The 17,793-nt window shown below is 45.0% G+C and overlaps 1 protein-coding gene across 4 annotated transcripts in view; it reads left to right on the plus strand.

Moving 5' to 3' along the window:
- Nucleotides 1-17,793, plus strand: part of PTPRF (protein tyrosine phosphatase receptor type F) — a 1,173,234-nt gene that overhangs the window by 491,212 nt on the left and 664,229 nt on the right. For all 4 annotated transcript variants that reach the window (XM_075320465.1, XM_075320466.1, XM_075320464.1 and 1 more), the window contains one exon: nt 9,551-9,645. The gene's annotated coding sequence lies outside the window, so the exon portion shown is untranslated. The remainder of the gene's footprint in view (nt 1-9,550; nt 9,646-17,793) is intronic.

The following is a 17,793-nucleotide window of genomic DNA, read 5'->3' on the forward strand; positions in this document are numbered from 1 at the left end:
CCATAGAGGACTGAAGTAAGGTAATTTTCTCTGATGAGTCTAATTTTCAACTTTGCCAAACATCTGGTCCTTTAATGGTTAGTTTGAGACCTGGAGAGGCGTACAAGCTGCAGTGTCTTGCATCTTCTGCGAAATTTGGTGGAAAATTGGTGATGATCCGTAGATGCTTCAGCAAGGCTGGAATTGGGAGATTAAACTTTGCCAAGGACGTATGAATCAAGCCGCATGCAAGGTTATCCTGGAAAAACAGTTGCTTCCTTCTGCTCAGGCAATGTTCCCCAACTCTGAGGACTGGCTGTTCCAGCAGGACAATGTGCCGTGCCACACAGCTAGGTCAATTAATGTGTGGATGAAAAGCCACCACATCAAAACCCTGTCATGGCCAGCCCAATCTCCAGACCTGAACCCATTGAAAACCTCTGGAATGTAATCAAGAGGAATATGGATAGTCACAAGCCATCAAACAAAGAAGAACTGCTTACATTTTTGCACTAGGCGTGGGATAAGGTCACCCAAAAGCAGTGTGACAGACTGATGGAAAGCAGCCAAGACGCATGAAGCTGTGATTAAAAATCATGGTTACTCTGCAAAATATTGATTTCTGAACTCTAAGTTAAATTATTATTAGTATTGTTGTTTCTAAATGATTATGAACTTGTTTTCTTTGTATTCTTTGAGGTCTGAAAGCAATGCATTTTTTTGTTATTTTAACCATTTCTCATTTTCAGAAAATAAATAAAAAATGTATTGCTTGGAAATTCGGATACATGTTGTCAGTAGTAGAATAAAAGAACAATTTACATTTTACTCAAAAATATAAAGAGGAGAAACAGAAAAACTGACCATTTTGCAGTGGTCTCTTAATTTTTGCAAGATCAGATCTGTGTGTATATATATATATATATATATATATATATATATATATATATAATATATAGTTCAGACCAAAAGTTTGGACACACCTTCTCATCTCTAGAACAACTGTTAAGAGGAGACTTTGTGCAGCAGGCCTTCATGGTATAATAGCTGCGAGGAAACCACTGCTAAGGACAGGCAACAAGCAGAAGAGACTTGTTTAGGCTAAAGAACACAAGGAATGGCCATTAGACCAGTGGAAATCTGTGCTTTGGTCTGATGAGTCCAAATTTGAGATCTTTGGTTCCGACCACCGTGTCTTTGTAGAAAAGGTGAACAGATGGACTCTACATGCCCAGTTTCCATCGTGAAGCATGGAGGAGGAGGTGTGACGGTGTAGGGGTGCTTTGCTGGTGACACTGTTGGGGATTTATTCAAAATTGAAGGCATACAGAACCAGCATGGCTACCACAGCATCCTGCAGTGGCATGCTATTCTATCTGGTTTGCGCTTAGTTGGACCATCATTTATTTTTCAACAGGACAATGACCCCAAACACACCTCCAGGCTGTGTAAGGGATATTTGACTAAGAAGGAGACCTGGCCTCCACAGTCACCAGACCTGAACCCAATCGAGATGGTTTGGGGTGAGCTGGACCGCAGAGTGAAGGCAAAAGGGCCAACAAGTGCTAAGCATCTGTGGGAACTCCTTCAAGACTGTTGGAAGATCATTTCCGGTGACTACCTCTTGAAGCTCATCAAGAGAATGCCAAGAGTGTGCAAAGAAGTAACCAAAGCAAAAAGCGGCTAATTTGAAGAACCTAGAATATAGGACATATTTTCATTTGTTTCACACTTTTTTGAGTATTTCATTCCACATGTTTTCATTCATAGTTTTGATGTCTTCAATGTGAATCTACAATTTTTGGAGTCATGAAAATAAAGAAAACTCTTTGAATGAGAAGGTGTGTCCAAACTTTTGGTCTGTACTATATCTATATATATAATTGCCTTATTCTGTCTGTCTGTCTGTCTGTCTGTCTTGCTCCAAAATTGTGTCCTTACGGTGACACAAAGCTGATTGGCCGCTGGGCTCGCCATGGCCCCGCCCCCACGCACGGATTGGCCGCTCACCCAGGCTGCGCCCCCACACGGATTGGCCGGCCGCTCGCCCAGGCTCCGCCCCCCCCCCACAGATTGGCCTCTCGCCCCGGCACCCTGCAGGCATTGGCAACTCGGCCACGCCCCGCCCCCCTCACGCAATGCACGCTAGCTCTGGCCCCGCCCCCCCCGCATTCCCCGAACCGACACGGTCACGGAGCCACGACTACCAGGTGAGTACTGTACCCCTGGGAACCCACATCAGCGTACGCCGCCAAACCAGCCGACACATACCCTCGCATTGCTGGGGCTGGCCGGCGTATGCTGGTGTGGGCTCCCGTGCGAGCGGGGGACGCGATACGCTGGTAACCATGGTAGCATAGTTACCAGCGCATCAAGGTCCTGCAGCGGCGGAAAATACACACACGCACACACATAACAGCACACACACACACACACACACACACACATCAGATCACACTCACTCTCACACACACATCACATCGCATCCACATACTCACAACATCCTGGGATATCACTTGCTTCTCGGCGGCGATATTGTGCTGTGAGCTTCCAGGACCTGCCGGAGGATCACATGGCCAGAAGCATGTGGTATCTCCGGATGTTGTGAGTATGAGCGCGTATGTGCAATATCGTCAATTGTGTGCGTGAGTGTATGCGATCGGGTGTGTGTGAGTGTATGCGATCGGGTGTGTGTGAGTGTATGCGATCGGGTGTGTGTGGGTGTGTGTGAGTGTATGCGATCGGATCTGTGAGTGTCGGCAGAGGAGCATGGCGTGCTGGAGGAGGCTGGGAGGAGAGAGGCTGATCCTGGGGAAGGCTGGGATGGGGAGGCTGAGAGAAGAGAGGCTGATGCTCGGGGAGGCTGAGGCTGGGGTAGGCTGGGAGGAGAGAGGCTGATGCTGGGGACCGAAAAGGCATCAGCTGGGGACAGAAAAGGCTGATGCTGGGAGGAGAGAGGCTGATGCTGGGGACCGAAAAGGCATCAGCTGGGGACAGAAAAGGCTGATGCTGGGAGGAGAGAGGCTGATGCTGGGATGAGAGAGGCTGATGCTGGGATGAGAGAGGCTGATGCTGGGATGAGAGAGGCTGATGCTGGGGACAGAGAGGCTGATGCTGGGAGGAGAGAGGCTGATGCTGGGGACAGAGAGGCTGATGCTGGGAGGAGAGAGGCTGATGCTGGGGACAGAGAGGCTGATGCTGGGGACAGAGAGGCTGATGCTGGGAGGAGAGAGGCTGATGCTGGGATGAGAGAGGCTGATGCTGGGATGAGAGAGGCTGATGCTGGGATGAGAGAGGCTGATGCTGGGGACAGAGAGGCTGATGCTGGGAGGAGAGAGGCTGATGCTGGGGACAGAGAGGCTGATGCTGGGATGAGAGAGGCTGATGCTGGGAGGAGAGAGGCTGATGCTGGGAGGAGAGAGGCTGATGCTGGGATGAGAGAGGCTGATGCTGGGATGAGAGAGGCTGATGCTGGGGACAGAGAGGCTGATGCTGGGGACAGAGAGGCTGATGCTGGGATGAGAGAGGCTGATGCTGCGGGTAAAGAGGCTGATGCTGGGAGGAGAGAGGCTGATGCTGCGGGCAGAGAGACTGATGCTGGGGACAGAGAGGCTGATGCTGGGGACAGAGAGGCTGATGCTGGGAGGAGAGAGGCTGATGCTGCGGGTAGAGAGGCTGATGCTGGGAGGAGAGAGGCTGATGCTGCGGGCAGAGAGGCTGATGCTGGTGCAGCATGGGGGATGGAGCACGATGGGGGGTGCGCAGCATGGGGGATGGAGCACGTTTGGGAGTGCGCAGCATGGCGCATGGAGCACGTTTGGGAGTGCGCAGCATGGCAGATGGAGCACGTTTGGCAGTGCGCAGCATGGCGGATGGAGCACGTTTGGGAGTGCGCAGCATGGCGGATGGACCACATTTGGGAGTGTGCAGCATGGCAGATGGAGCACGTTTGGGAGTGTGCAGCATGGCGGATGGAGCACGTTTGGGAGTGCGCAGCATGGCGGATGGAGCACGTTTGGGAGTGCGCAGCATGGGGGATGCAGCACGATGGGGAGTGCGGAGTATGGCGGATGGAGCACGTTTGGGAGTGCGCAGCATGGCGGATGGACCACGTTTGGGAGTGCGCAGCATGGCGGATGGAGCACGTTTGGGAGTGCGCAGCATGGCGCATGGAGCACGTTTGGGAGTGCGCAGCATGGCAGATGGAGCACGTTTGGCAGTGCGCAGCATGGCGGATGGAGCACGTTTGGGAGTGCGCAGCATGGCGGATGGACCACATTTGGGAGTGTGCAGCATGGCAGATGGAGCACGTTTGGGAGTGTGCAGCATGGCGGATGGAGCACGTTTGGGAGTGCGCAGCATGGCGGATGGAGCACGTTTGGGAGTGCGCAGCATGGGGGATGCAGCACGATGGGGAGTGCGGAGTATGGCGGATGGAGCACGTTTGGGAGTGCGCAGCATGGCGGATGGACCACGTTTGGGAGTGCGCAGCATGGCGGATGGAGCACGTTTGGGAGTGCGCAGCATGGGAGATGGAGCATGATGGGGGTTGCGCAGCATAGGGGATGGAGCACGATGGGGAGTGCGCTGCATGGGGGATGGAGCACGATGGGGAGTGCGGAGTATGGCGGATGGAGCACGTTTGGGAGTGCGCAGCATGGGAGATGGAGCACGATGGGGGGTGCGCAACATAGAGGATGGAGCACGATGGGGAGTGCGCTGCATGGGGGATGGAGCACGATGGGGAGTGCGCTGCATGGGGGATGGAGCACGATGGGAAGTGCACACCTCCCCCCAACACACACACACGCGCGCACTGCACAACACACACACACACGCACGCGCACTGCACAACACACCACACACACACACTGGGAACCACAAACAACTGCCCTACACAGACACCCACACACACAGACAACGCTGCACACACAAATATACGCACATACCGCACAACACACACATTGCACAAAACATACCTCCCCCCAAAACACACCACACACACACAAACCGCGCAACACACACACAACGCTACAGACACACAGCGCTCCACAAACAACGCAACACACGCAACACACATACAACACCGCTCTCACCCCCTGCCACACCCAGACAACACCCAGAACATGTACAGCGCCCTACACAAACACTTGGTAACTACACACAACAACCTCATATATATATATATATATATATATATATATATATATATATAACAAAAATCATACATGAACTACACAATACGTAAATTCTAGAATACCCGATGCGTAGAATCGGGCCACCTTCTAGTATATATATATATATATATATATATATATATATAAAATTTAATGTTAGGAAGTCAGAAGAGTAGTTCATCAGCAATTTCTAATATTTCCAATAAAATAATTTACAAAACTAATTCTTTTTAGGGACGGACCACATCATATTTGAAATGACCCAAAAGTGATACTATTTTTGAAAACTCCACCTCTCAAAGTGCTCAAAACCACATTCAAGATGTTTATTCAACCTTTAGGTGCTTCAATTTAAATTTTACTTTTTCCGACAAAAATATTGCTTTAGCCCTAATTTCTTTCATTCAGCAAGGGTAACAGGATAAAAATGGACCATATAATTTGGTGTGCAATTTCTCCTAAGTACAGGGTTACTTCATACGTGTTGAAAAACAACTGTTTGGGCACATGGTAGGGTCTGGAAAGGAGGGAGCACTATTTGAATTTTGAAGCTTAATTGACTGGAAGAGATAGCAGAAGCCATGCTGCGTTTGCAGAACCCCTGATGTGCCTAAACAGTAAAACCCCCATACAAGTAACGCTATTTTGGAAACTTCACCCCTCAAGGAATTTATCTAGATGTTTGCTTTGCACCTTGAACTCACATGTGCTTTACAGAATTTTATACGTTGAGCTGTGATAATTAAAAAAACATTTTTACTACAAAAATGTTTCTTTAACCCCAATTTTTTCATTTTCACAGTAGAAAGTTGACCGTACAATTTGTTTGGCACTTTCTCCTAAGTACAGAGATACCCCATATGTGGCAGAAAACTACTGTTTGGGTGCACAACAGGACTCAGAAGGGAAGGAGCGCTTTTTGAATTTTAGAGTGGCATTTTGGATGGAATAGACTGCGGATGCCATGTCACATTTGAAGATTCCCTGACATGCAAAAATAGCAGAAACTCCCAACAAGTGAAACCATTCTGGAAACTACACCTTTCAAGGAATTCAACTTAAGGCCGCTTTACACGCTACGACATCACTCAAGCAATCTCGTTGGGGTCACGGAATTTGTGACGCACATCCAGCTGCTTTAGCAATGTCGTTGCGTGTGACACCTATGAGCGATTTTGAATCGTCGCAAAAACGTTCAAAATCGCTAATCGGTGACATGCCCCCCTATTCCCAATTATTGTTGCTGCTGCATGTACAATCGCTACGTGTGACACCGCAGGAACGAGGAACCTCACCTTACCTGCGGCCGCCGCCAATGCGGAAGGAAGAAGGTGGGTGGGATGTTACGTCCCGCTCATCTCCACCCCTCCGCTTCTATTGGGCGGCCGCTTAATGACGTTGCTGTGACGCCGAACGACCCGCCCCCTTAGAAAGGAGGCGGTTTGCCGGCCACAACGACGTCGCTAGTCAGGTAAGTAGTGTGATGGGTATGAGCGATGTTGTGCGCCACGGGCAGCGATTTGCCCGTGTCACACTACCGACGGGGGCGGGTATGCACGCTAGCAATATCGGTAACGATATCGCAGCATGTAAAGCGGCCTTAAGGGTGTAGTGAGAAATTTTAACCCTCAGGTGATTCACGGGAATTGTATAACATTGGGTTTTGAAATAAAAAAATTACTATTTTTCCACTAAAATGTTGCTTTGGTGCCAAAGTTTTAATGTTCAAAAAGGGTAATAGGAGAAACCATACACATGTTGTTTTTAGCGCCAGATTTCCAATTTTCACAAGTTGAATAGGTAAATAAAAGGCCCCATAATTTGTTACACAATTTCTTTTGAACGTGGCAGTACCCCACATGCAACTCTACAGAACAGTTTCACCAAAAGGGCAGGGCTCGGGAGGGAAAGAGCGCTTTGGCCCACAGATTTTCCTACAATAGTTTGCAAACTCTATTTGCCAGGGCCCTAAGTACCAGGACAGCAGAAACCACCCTCAAGTGACCACATTTTAGAAATGTATACTCTATACTCTGCCCTGATCAGACCCCACCTGGAATACTGTGTACAGTTCTGGAAAGACATCGATATATTGGAGCAAGTCCAGAGAAGAGCCACCAAAATGGTAGAAGGTCTGCAAACCATGTCATATGAAGAACGGCTAAAATAACTAAGAATGTTAGTTTGAAAAAGAGAAGGCTGAGAGGAGACTTAATAGCGGTCAACAAATATCTGAAAGGTAGTCACAGTGCAGAAGAAACTACCCTATTCTCATTAGCACAAGGAAGTATAAGAAGCAATGGGATAAAACTTAAAGGAAGAAGATTCAGTTTAGACATTAGGAAAAACTTTCTGACAGTGAGGGCAGTCAGAGAGTGGAACAGGCGACCACGGGAGGTAGTGAGTACAGTCAGGAGCGTGGAACAGGCGACTACGGGAGGTGGTGAGCTCTCCATCAATATAAATCTTCAAGCAGAAACTGGATAAACATATAGCTGGCTTGATTTAGGAAAGCCTGCACTCGTAGGGGGTTGGACCCGATGGCCCTTGAGGTCCCTTCCAAGTCTACCATTCTATGATTCTATGAATTGCACTCCTCTCCTAATTCATCTATGGGTGTAGTGACGATTTAGTCTCTGAAAAACACCCATGGAGTCAAACTCCGTGAATGTTGCAAAATTAAAAATTGCAAATAAGCCCTTGTCATGCCCAGTACATGGTAGTGTCTGTAAATTGTGCCTAGCTCATGCTTTTGGAGACACACAATCTGTAAGTTAAGTGGGTCTCTTCGTTACGTCAATTCCAAACATGTTGACGCCAACTGTAGTTCAGGCATATTTTGGGTGTTCAGAAGGGAGGAGCATTTGAATTTGGGCAAGAAAGATGTGCGTCGTGCCGTGCTGCGATCTTTAGGAGATAGAATAAACAAATCAATAGTAGTTGAAGAATTGGCTTTATTACTATTTTTTTAAGTCGTCCAGCCTTTGGTATAAGTGTTTAGGCAGCTTTATTCCTCAGGTCAGTACGATTACAGTGCTACCAGATTTGTATACATTTTTTAGGTTTGCCTACTATCATTAAAAAATACTTTCTTTTCAAAATTAAAAGTTTTTTTACATCACCGAATTTTGAAGCGTTTTTCATTTTTCTGCTGACAGTTATGTGAGGGCTTGTTTTTTGCAGGATAAGTGGTAGTTTTTTATTTTTTTTCACTAAGAAAGCTGTATGGTGGCTTGTTTTTTGCAGCACAAGATGCTTTCAGTTATATTATTTTTATTTGCATATAACTTTTTGATTGCGTTTTGTTCCACTTTTTTTTTTTTACTGTAGTTTGTGCTACTTTTTTTTTATATGATGTTCGCTGAAGGGGTTAACTAGTGTGACAGTTTTATAGATCAGGTTGTTCCGGACGTGGCAGTACCAAATATTTGTATATTATTATTATTATCATCATCATCATATTTTACAAAAATATACATATTTATATATTTTTTGTATATTTTTTTGTATATTTTGTGGGTTGTTTTTTTTAAATATTTTTACACATTTTTTTTTTCCACTTGTTTACTTAGTCCCTATATGAGACTTTTACTTTAATTACTCTGATCGCTGGTATACTGTACTGCAATGCACCTGATTTGCAATGTATTTTACCTGTCAGTGCTTCACTGACAGAACACTTGTTAGACAATGCTGCTGGCTTAGCATAGCCAGGTAACCAGGAGGTCGTCATTTGACCTCGGGTTACCGTGGCAATGATTGGACCCTGTGATCACTTTGAGTTGGTCCCGTTTGGGTGGAACAAGGACCACACTCCCTTTCCCAGCCCTGTAAATGCTGTGCATTAACAGCATTTATGGAGTTAAACAGTCAGGGGTGGTGCAGGGACCATCCCTGACTGTGACAGCCAAAGCTCAGATATCACTTATGATCGCATGGGCAGTTGACATAAGTTTACGGCATAGGTCGTACATCCCTATTCAACCATGATGTAAACTTACATCACGGTTGTGAAAGGGTTAAACATACCAGACCAGAATAAAAACCAAACCAAAATCTCTATTTGCAGAAAACGTGTTTCAGGGTTGTGCTCCTCCTCAGTGCAAAGTATGCAATCTGATTGTTACTTCCAATAGATGACACTAGAGGTGATGAAGTCCTCTTCCTCTGTGAAGAGGCAATCTGCAATCTAATAATAAGCCACTGCCGGGAGTGTCTGGCAGCAGCATAATCCCTCGGCTCAGCATGTATGATGGTTTGGAGGAAGAGCAATCAGTTGAATGAGTGTTCTATTGTTCCCTGTTATCAACCATTTTCTCCTGTGGATATGCAGCTGCTTAATATCATTGCAGCACTTTGCAGTTGTATTTATTGTACTTCTTTTTATGTTTTAGGTGCCCCAAATATTGTATAACTTCAAAGAGACTTCCAAGATTCATCTGCTTCTAAAGGAAGGGTCTCCATGGCCGCTGAGCCCTTTTACAGTGAGGTAAGATGATGCTGTAGATACAGGCCTAGACCAGCTGTTGTGGAGCTAAACAATTCATCAGCTATCATAAAAAAATGACCTGGTGTATAAATCAGGATTTTAAATTACATGTGTTACTGTATACTGTGATATCAACTGTGTATTGAGGTGTTATCTATCATTGTTATCCTGCCTTTGCTGATAAGGAGACTGCTGAAAACTCTTCATAAAATAACACAATGAGTCTAGAAATACTCCAGTGGCTTCTGTGAAGATTGCAAGATTACGAATTTTCTTGTTTAATGAAGATCATGATATGAACAAATAAACGAAATACATGTAACACAAAGACATGATTTGAACAATGTTATTTTTTTATGATGACTTCTCTTTAAGAACAGACTGTACTTACGAACCTTTAAATTGTCATTCATAACAGTTAAAAATTATAAGTTCCAATATTTTAGATTAATATTATGAGTACTTTTCTTTTAGTTAAGAGATTGTGGAGTTTACAAATAGCAAGATTTGCTGTACTCAGCCATCTCAAGTCCCAGTGATGCGTCTCTGCCACTGCAGCTAGTCTTTATTGACAGGCTTCAGTAGTGACATCATGGCTACACTGCCCCTAACCGCTGCTGTCAATCACTGAGCTCACTGGTCACATGCCGTGTAGAAGCCATTCAACAAATGACTGGCTGCAGCGGTGTAGCGGCATCATTGGAGCAGCGATGGATGAGTACAGCCAATAATTTCTCAAGCCAAAGAATCAAAAATGTATTTACAAAAAACTTGAATATCTTAAAAATCTGAAAAAAATGTTTAGTGATAACCGATAATACCGATAATTACTGATTTAAAACTTTTATCATTTAGTAGTTGGCATCAAAAGATAAAATAGAAGTGGATTCCCACGCTGTCGGAAGAAGATGGTCAGCAATAATGGTTAAATAGTGATTTTATTAACTATAGCTATACTACCCGGCTTCGCCCGGGTTAATAACTGCTGTTACCAAAATAGAATGCATTAATAAAAATGTATTCTGCACACAAAACCCACAAAACAAATAGATATAAATGTAATTATAATGTCTGTCTCGCCCTCTGTATATATCTCTCTGTCTCTCTATCTCTTTGTCTGTCTGTCTCTTTCCCTGTCTGTCTCTGACTGTCTCTGTCTGTCTATCTATCACTTTCCCTGTCTGTCTATCTATCTGTCACTTTCCCTGTCTGTCTCTTTCCCTGTCTGTCTCTTTCCCTCTTTTTCCCTCTCCCTCTCTTTCCCTGTCTGTCTCTGACTGTCTCTTTCTCTGTCTGTCTCAATCTCTTTCCCTGTCTGTCTATCTATCTCTGTCACTTTCCCTGTCTGTCACTTTCCCTCTCTTTCGCTGTCTGTCTCTTTCCCTCTCTTTCCCTGTCTGTCTCTTTCCCTCTGTCTCTTTCCCTGTGTTTGTCTCTTTCCCTCTGTCTCTTTACCTGTCTTTCCCTGTCTGTCTGTTTCTCTGTGTCTGTCTCTTTGTGTCTGTCTCTTAACCGGTCTCTCTCTTTCCCTGTCTGTCTCTTTTCCTGTCGGTCTGTCTCTTTGTCTGAGTCTGTCTCTTTGTGTCTGCCTCTTTCCCTGGCTGCATTGTGACAAGCCAACATTCCATTTAAGGGCGTGGCTGCGCATTCTGCTGAAGTTCCTGCTGCACTGTGGCTCCCAGCTCCATTTGCTTTAATGGTGGCAGGATTTTTGGTGAATAACTGTAAAGCGCGGGGTTAAAACTTCCCCTCAAAACACAGCCTATGACGCTCTCGGGGTCCAGAAGTGTGAGTGTGCAAAATTTTGTGGCTGTAGCTGCGACGGTGCAGATGCCAATCCCGGACACACACACACACACACACACACACACACACACACACACACACACACACACATACACACATACACACATTCAGCTTTATATATTAGATTATTGCTGACCATCTTCTTACAACAGCATGGGTCCACTTCTATTTTATCTTTTGATACCAACTCCTTGTGGTGTCTACTGCAGCCGTGGCCTACACGCTTTCGCTATTTTTCACAGCTGCATCAGATGAGCACATCTGATTTTTCCTAAAAAACGTTTGTAACATTGGTACCTTATTGCCGACTTTTGTCTTTTCAGTCTGCTAGACATTGATTTAATCATTCAGTAATGACATGACAAAAGTTTTTCAAATCTACATTTACACTTTAGACCTATTATTATTATTAATAATAATATTTATTTATAGAGCACCATTGATTCCATGGTGCTGTACATGAGAAGGGGGTTACATACAGAATACATATACAAGTTACAATAGACAGACTGGTACAGAGGGAAGAGGACCCTGCCCTTGTGGGCTTACATTCTATAGGATTTTGGGAAGGAGACAGTAGGTGGGGTGTTGGTCGGGCGGCGGTTCCGGCGCGGTGGTGATGCAGTGGGGTCATTGAAGATTATAGGCATTACTGGACAGATGAGTTTTCGAGTTCTGTTTGAAGCTTGCAAGGGTAGCAGATAGTCTGACATGTTGAGGTAGCGAGTTCCATTAGACAGGGGATGCTCGGGAGAAGTCTTGGAGGCGGTTGCGTGAGGAACGAATGAGAGAAGAGGAGAGAAGGAGATCTTTGGAGGACCGGAGATTACGCTTTGGAATGTAGCGAGAGATTAGTTCGGAGATATACGGAGGAGACAGATTATGGACGGCTTTGTAGGTCCGTGTTAGTAGTTTGAATTGGGTACAGTGGAGGATTGGGAGCCAATGGAGGGATTTGCAGAGAGGAGAAGTGCGGTGGTATTGAGGAGAGAGGTGGATCATTCGGGCAGCAGAATTAAGGATGGACTGGAGAGGTGCGAGATGGTTAGCAGAGAGGCCACCCATTCATATTGTTGTCATATTTAGGCCCTGAGGACTTTGAGACCAAAAGGTCCTTCTGTCCCATAGTAAGAGGCTAGTATTGTATATGAAGCATGATCATTGAGAGCCAGGTTACAGATTATGTAACATACTTGGCGCTAAAATCCAGGTGTTATATCTAGGAATCTATAAAATGAGAGCCAGAAATGCGTATTGGATTTTGTGGGAGATGCAATTGATGTCCCTGTTCTCACCAAGAGGTTGGAGGGTTACAAAAACCTAGAAAATGTTCATTGTGTCACTTCCACTCTAATGTCGTATTAATAAAAGTCACGTCGGATATGTTTAGCTCCTGTGACGTATTTTGCATTTATAACCGGAGCAGATTCCTCTTTCGCTTTTAATGAGCACGACATATATTTCGGTCAGTGGTACGAGTTGTTCCTAACATTGGAATTGATGGGTGATTTTAGCCATGTCTCTTCCCCTTGTCTCTTTTTTAAAAAATCATGGTTGTAAGCTCTTTCGCCCTCGGGTGACACATGGAAGTCGTGCTTTCTGTAGATGTGGACATGACTTGGTGCCTGAACTGAGAGCGGACTTGGCCAGGATAGTGCAGTAATGAGCTGCACAAAGTTTAAGCTGTAGATTTGTCATCCGTCAAATTTATTGTTCGCTCTTGAAAAATGGCAGGAACAATTTATTGGATCTGACTGGCAAATCTAGCAAAGGAAGCCACAATGAATGTTGATGCTGTCGAGCATCCGGGCTGCCTGCCGTGCCTGTTTCTATATGTCCATGGCTTACAGCCACCAGAGGTGCCGTTCAGTCCATTATACAACTACATAGCTCTTTTATTCTTTTTTTTTTTTTGCTATATGCATGGTGTAAATGACTCATTTTCTGGTCCATGTCACAAAGACAGATTGGTTCCAGCTACAGAATAGAAATTAAACATTTATACTAACAGGACCCCTTAGATTGCAGACAGAAATCCAATGTTGCTTATTAATGATAGTTTTATGATTTATTGAAAAATTATTCACATTATTATTTATATTCAATTTTCATCAATCCATTCAGACATTTATGTACTACTCCCTGGTTTGAATATCTCATGGGCAGAGATTAATGCTCTGTTCATCCTAAAAAAGAATACCAGAACTGTACATCGAGCACTAAAGCCTGCTTTACACGTTACGATTAAGCATACGATATCGTATGCGATCGTAACCGCCCCCATCATATGTGCGGAACGTTCAATTTGTTGAACGTGTCGCACAAACGATTTTTTTCCCGTCACACGTACTTACCGGTCCATACGACCTCGATGTGGGCGGCGAACATCCACTTCCTGGAGTGGGAGGGACGTTCGGCGTTACAGCGACGTCACACGGCAGCCGGCCAATAGAAGCGGAGGGGGGGGATGAGCAGGACGTAAACATCCTGCCCACCTACTGCCTTCCGCATTCCGGCGGGAGCCGCAGGACGTAGGTAAGATCTGTTCATCGTTCCTGGGGTGTCACACACTGCGATATGTGCTACCTCGGGAACGTTGAACAACCCGACGTGCAATTTTATGGAAATGAACGACGTGTATGCGATGAACGGTTTTACGTTCAATCGCTATCGCACGTTGCTGTCACACTCTACACCAACACTAATGATGAACAAGATTAACAACCAATACATAACTCCAAGATTAATATGTACGCTGTACAGTACTGAAATAATTCATAATAGTTAATCTTAGAGTGGACTAGGGCAATCGCAAACAGTAATAGAGGAACAGAAGAAAAAACGACCAATAGAGCCCAAGTAGCTGAAAGGTGAAAAACTTTTTATTAGGGTGGTGAGCGGCACAATTACAAGAAAGACTCTGACAACAGGAATTCCCAGCACAATGAAGGTGCATGTTTAAACACCATAACACATTATGGACCCATAGTTGTAATAAATGAGTGACCAAAAATATGTGTAGTAAGAGACACAAATCAGGTATGTACTGGAACAACCACAAGTTACGGTCATAAATGAAAGGTAGGAAATGGTTATAGATGGCAAAAAAAGAGTTGGTAAATATTTGGTACAAAGATGTAAGTAGACAAAAGTCTGAGAGTTGCCCAGGTAACACTAATAGTCACCAATGTGTGACCAAACAGTGCTTAAAAGACCCTACCAAGCACAATTAGTACAAAGCCATGGAAAAATCCAGGGAAGAGGGCAATTATAATCCATAGGAAGCATACCTGAAAAAGACCGGGAAGAGACCTGTGTCAGCGTCCGCCCGACGGCTGTTTCGGCATGAAATGCCTTCGTCAGGACTCCCCTGACGAAGGCATTTCATGCCAAAACGTCCGTCGGGCGGACGCTGACACAGGTCTCTTCCCGGTCTTTTTCAGGTATCGTTCCTATGGATTATAATTGCCCTCTTCCCTGGATTTTTCCTTGGCTATGTACTAATTGTGCTTGGTAGGGTCTTTTAAGCACTGTTTGGTCACACATTGGTGACTATTAGTGTTACCTGGGCAACTCTCAGACTTTTGTCTACTTACATCTTTGTACCAAATATTTACCAACTCTTTTTTTTGCCATCTATAACCATTTCCTACCTTTCATTTATGACCGTAAAATGTGGTTGTTCCAGTACATACCTGATTTGTGTCTCTTACTACACATATTTTTGGTCACTCATTTATTACAACTATGGGTCCATAATGTGTTATGGTGTTTAAACATGCACCTTCATTGTGCTGGGAATTCCTGTTGTCAGAGTCTTTCTTGTAATTGTGCCGCTCACCACCCTAATAAAAAGTTTTTCACCTTTCAGCTACTTGGGCTCTATTGGTCGTTTTTTCTTCTGTTCCTCTACCAACACTAATGATGCCAGATGTGCGTCACTTACGACGTGACCCCGCCGACACATCTTTAGATTTGTTGTAGCGTGTAAAGCCCGCTTAAGGTACATGAGTTTATGCCGTACCCCTGTTGATCCTGATGTTGCAGAGTTTTATAGCATGGATTTCATGCATCAGCACATGCTGTATTATAAAAGCACCAAAGAGTGGTGGCCATAGGCATTCAATCCGGTCTGTGCACACGGCATTGGCTGATTACATGAGCCCCTATAGAATATATACAAGAGGAAAACAGAATAATTTAAAGGGAATCAATCACCAGGATTTTCCTATATAACCTAAAGCCAGTGCTATACTGGCACTATCAGGCTGATTCTCTACATACATTTAGGTGTCAGCTCAGATGTTTAGGTTTTGTAATCCGAGAAAGTAAAGTTTATAAAATCGTCAGCTGCTTGAGTGACAGCAGCTGAGGATCAGATAATATCGGGGGGTATGCATAGTTATCCCCTCCCCCTGTTAAAGTTAGCATAAGCTTTATACAATCGACCTAGCAGGACCTGTGATGAGGTCATACCCATGTGACCAGAAGGGGCGGGGCCTCAGCCATCAAAGCTGGATACCAGGTCACTTGGGTATGACCTCATCACAGGTCCTGGTAGTGAAACGTTAAATCAATTGCATAATACTTATGCTAATTCTAACAGGGAGAGGGGATAACTATGAAGTCCCCCCAGATATTATCTGATCCTCAGCTGCTGTCACTCAAGCAGCTGCCGATTTTTTAAACTTTACTTTCTTGGATTTCCAAAACCTAAACATCCGAGCTGACAATTAAAGGTATGTATAGAATCAGCCTGATAGTGCCAGTATAGCACTGTATGTATAGAATCAGCCTGATAGTGCCAGTATAGCACTGTATGTATAGAATCAGCCTGATAGTGCCAGTATAGCACTGTATGTATAGAATCAGCCTGATAGTGCCAGTATAGCACTGTATGTATAGAATCAGCCTGATAGCGCCAGTATAGCACTGTATGTATAGAATCAGCCTGATAGTGCCAGTATAGCACTGGCTTTAGGTTATATAGGAAAAACCTGGTGATTGGGCACTTTAATATTGTGCAGTAAAGGAGATTTATATGTTCAGAGCCCTAAAAATCTCAGTGACAATTCTACTTGGTGTTCTGCAATAGTGATTTTCCCATCAACTATATTTATCATCGGATAGAAGATAAATGTGTTCTTAGTTGGAGATCAGACCATTGTATCCCCCGCCGATCCCAGAAATTGGGTCCCATAGTTCACTAAGGGTATGTAACAGTGGTTTGCATTAGCAACCACTGCTCTTTTTATTTCTTTTGGACGGATGTGACTATCCTTGCACAAAGGGAATTCAACTCCATTCATAAAGAAGACTTTGGGAACCCCAATCTTGGAATTTGTGAACATTTAAATGGTGTAATGCAGCGTCTTAAAGGGAACCTGTCACCAGAAATTTCGCTATTAAACTAAAAGAATCCCCTTCTGCAGCTCCTAGGCTGCATTGTATAAAGGTTCATCTTGCTACTGGCCCCCTTCAGACCTAAATAACAACTTTATAAAATATTACCTTTTGCTATGGTAATGAGGTTTGTTGGTCCCGGGGCAGGGCTGTATTTCGTCTGTTATTCCCCCTCCTGCCGCTGTTCTCCGTCCCCCAGTGTTCATTTACATAGATGAGGCCGCCACCCTCATGTTCCTAGGTGCTCCTGAAGTCTCGCGCATGCGCAGTGGGACTGAGCAGTTTTCAAATCGCGAGTGTCGGGGATGTTATTGCGCAGGTGCGAGATTATGGGCGGGTACTTGGATGACGCTGGTGACGGCCATAATCTCGTGCCTGCGCAATAACATCCCCGGCGCTCGCGATTTGAAAACAGTGCTCGGTCCCGCGATAGTGCCACTGCGCATGCGCGAGACTCCCGGAGCACTGCGGAAGATGAGGGCGGCGGCCTCATCTATGCAAATTAACACTGGGGGACGGTGAACAGCGGCAGGAGGGGGGATAACAGACGAAATACAGCCCGCCCACGGGGCCAACAAACCTCATTACCATAGCAAAAGGTAATATTTTATATAGTTGTTATTTAGGTCTGAAAGGGGGGCCAGTAGCAAGATGAGCCTTTATAGAAAGAAGCCCATGAGCTGCAGAAGGGGATTCTTTTAGTTTAATAGCGAAATTTCTGGTGACAGGTTCCCTTTAAGGTTTCAGCAAAGTGGAACGGATTTATGGTATGTGCACATCAAGAGGAGGCACTGTGTTCTAGACACAGTGTCATTCCTCTTGCTGAGATGATCGTGATCTCCACGAGGGAACGCAGCGTCAGTACCCACAATTAAATTCTGGGTACAGCGTATTTTTAAACTGACATGATGTGGATCGGAAAGCCGCGCTGTATGTCTG

This window comes from Anomaloglossus baeobatrachus, chromosome 8 (genome assembly GCF_048569485.1).
Source record: "Anomaloglossus baeobatrachus isolate aAnoBae1 chromosome 8, aAnoBae1.hap1, whole genome shotgun sequence".
NCBI lineage: Eukaryota > Metazoa > Chordata > Amphibia > Anura > Aromobatidae > Anomaloglossus > Anomaloglossus baeobatrachus.